This window comes from Neovison vison, chromosome X (assembly GCF_020171115.1).
Source record: "Neovison vison isolate M4711 chromosome X, ASM_NN_V1, whole genome shotgun sequence".
Taxonomy (NCBI): Eukaryota; Metazoa; Chordata; class Mammalia; order Carnivora; family Mustelidae; genus Neogale; species Neogale vison.
This window is the reverse complement of record NC_058105.1, coordinates 49858584-49861608: the sequence shown is the minus strand read 5'-3', so window position 1 is coordinate 49861608 and position 3025 is coordinate 49858584. Positions and strand designations below refer to the sequence as shown.

Here is a 3025-nt window from a genome sequence, read left to right as displayed (position 1 = left end):
TGGGAATCCATCAGGCCCTGGGTTCTTGTTTTTTGGGAGGTTTTTGATCACTGATTGAATCTCATTACTAGATATTGGTCTATTCAGATTGTTAATTTCTCCCTGATTGAGTTTTGGAAGTTTATAGTTTTCCAGGAATGCATCCATTTCATCTACATTGTTCAAGTTATGGGCATATATCTGTTGATCCTAATTTCTGATAATTGTTTCTATTTCCTTGGTGTTAGTCATGATCTCTCTCTCTTTTCATTCATAATTTTATTAATTTGGGTCTTCTGTCTTCTTTTGGAATAGTTTAGCCAATGGTTTATTGATCTTATTGATTCCCTCAAAAAAAAAAGCAGCTTCTAGTTTCATTGAAGTGTTCTACTACATCTCTAGTTTCTCTCTCATTGATCTCTGCTCTAATCCTGATTATTTCCCTTCTTGTGTGTGGAGTTGGCTTAATTTGTTGTTGATTCTTTTTTTTTTTCCTTTTTTAAAAAAAAAATATTTATTTTTTTTCAGCATAACAGTATTCACTGTTTTTGCACCACACCCAGTGCTCCATGCAATCCGTGCCCTTTCTAATATCCACCACCTGGTTCCCCCAACCTCCCACGCCCTGCTTCTTCAAAACTCTCAGATTGTTTTTCAGAGTCCATAGTCTCTCATGGTTCACCTCCCCTTCTAATTTCCCTCAACTCCCTTCCCTTCTCCATCTCCCCATATCCTCCATGCTATATGTTATGTTCCACAAATAAGTGAAACCGTATGATAATTGACTCTCTCTGTTTGACTTTTTTCACTCAGCATAATCTCTTCCAGTCCCGTCCAGGTTGCCACAAAAGTTGGGTATTTATCCTTTCTGATGGAGGCATAATACTCCATAGAGTATATGGACCACATCTTCCTTATCCATTCATCTGTTGAAGGGCACCTTGGTTCTTTCCACAGTTTGACGACTTTGGCCATTGTTGCTATAAACATTGGGGCACAGATGGCCCTTCTTTTCACTCTATCTGTATCTTTGGGGTAAATACTCAGTAGTGCAATGGCAGGGTCATAGAGAAGCTCTATTTTTAATTTATTGAGGAATCTCTACACTGTTTTCCAAAGAGGCTGCACTAACTTGCATTCCAACCAGCAGTGTAAGCAGGATACAAAGTCAATATACAGAAATCAGTGGCTTTCTTATACACTAACAATGAAAATACAGAATAATACTTTTTGAATAAATATTTGCCTCTTAAAAAGATGTTCTCCTGAGATCTGAGAATTTTCAGAAGTGGCATTAAGAAAATACTATATACTGTCATAAGTTATAACACCCATTGGGAAATGTTCAAATGTTTATATAAAGAATATGGTCTGAAAAACAATCTGAGGGGTTTGAATTGGCGGGGGTGGGTGGGTGGGAGTTTGGGGTACCAGGTGGTGGGTATTATAGAGGGCACGGCTTGCATGGAGCACTGGGTGTGGTGAAAAAATAATGAATAATGTTTTTCTGAAAATATATAAATTAAAAAAAAACACAATGTAAATTTTTAAAGTATTTCTCTTGGCAATTTAAAAAATACATAACCATGTTTAATTTATTCTTCTTAATTGTAATTATTATGCTAAAATTTGTTAGTTTACCATATAAGTGGTCATTTCCTATAAGTTTATTTGCAGGATGTAAATTACTCAGCTTTATAATAAACACTATGCTTTATATCAGAAAACTATTATCTACATATTATGAACTTTAAAACTTTTCAGCTTGAATCCCATTAAGGGATATTCTGCTGATCTTGGTGCTCTATTTCGCACATGCTTGTTGTTTTGTCCATACATTGAATGAAAAGGTGTCTTGCTCTTTCTGTCTCCATCTTGGTTCTGTGTTCCCTGCACAAAATGCTAGGTGAAGCCACAGAAACTGTTCTTGCTACAAAGCAGGAGTTGCCATAGCACTAGGCTAAGACAGGATCTGGAACAGAATCCAACAGTGATGAATCTGCACCAGAACTTGAAGAACAGGATTCTACATAAGCAACCTCACAACGAGCTCAGCTATCAGCAGCAGATGAAATTGATGAAGAACCAGTCAGTAAGGCAAAACAGAGCTCGATTGAAAAGAAAGCATGGAAGCTCTGTATAAACTGGATCATCAACAGGTTATAGGGGTTACTAGAGTCATTATCTCGAAATCTAAGAATATCCTCTTTGTCATCACAAAACTAATGTCTACAATAACCCAGCTTCAGGCACCTGCATATTTTTGGGGGGAAACCAAGACTGAAGCTCTATCTCAGCAAGCACAACTAGCTACTGCTGAGAAATTTAAATTTCAAAGTGAAGATGTCTCAAACATTCAAGAAAACACATAACTCCAACTGTACAAGAGGAGAATGAAGAGAAAGAAGTTGATGAAACAGGTGCAGAGGTTAAGGACATAGAATTAGTCGTGTCACAAGTAAATGTGTCATGAGCAAAGGCAGCCTGATTCCTGAAGAACAAGAGTAATGATATTGTAAATGCTTTCATGGAATTAACAATGTAACCATCTGAAAAGGATGACCTTTTTTGGTGTTTCAAAAGAACAACTGCATCTTGTTTTTTTGTTTTTTTTTTAATTAATTAATTTATTTTCAGAAAAACAGTATTCATTATTGTTTTACCACACCCAGTGCTCCATGCAATCCGTGCCCTCTATAATACCCACCACCTGGTACCCCAACCTCCCACCCACCCCCGCCACTTCAAACCCCTCAGATTGTTTTTAAGAGTCCATAGTCTCTCATGATTCACCTCCCTTTCCAATTTACCCCAACTCCCTTCTCCTCTTTAACACCCCTTGTCCTCCATGGTATTTGTTCTTTCCATAGTTTGGCGACCGTGGCCATTGCTGCTATAAACATTGGGGTACAGATGGACCTTCTTTTCACTACATCTGTATCTTTGGGGTAAATACCCAGGAGTGCAATGGAAGGGTCTTAGGGAAGTTCTATTTTCAATTTCTTGAGGAATCTCCACACAGTTCTCCAAAGAGGCTGCACCAACT

General features: G+C 37.7%; 1 pseudogene; it reads left to right on the top strand.

Annotated features, from left to right (window-relative positions):
• Window positions 1-1878: 1878 nt before the first annotated feature.
• Window positions 1879-2524, top strand: LOC122896821 (annotated as a pseudogene).
• Window positions 2525-3025: the final 501 nt, after the last annotated feature.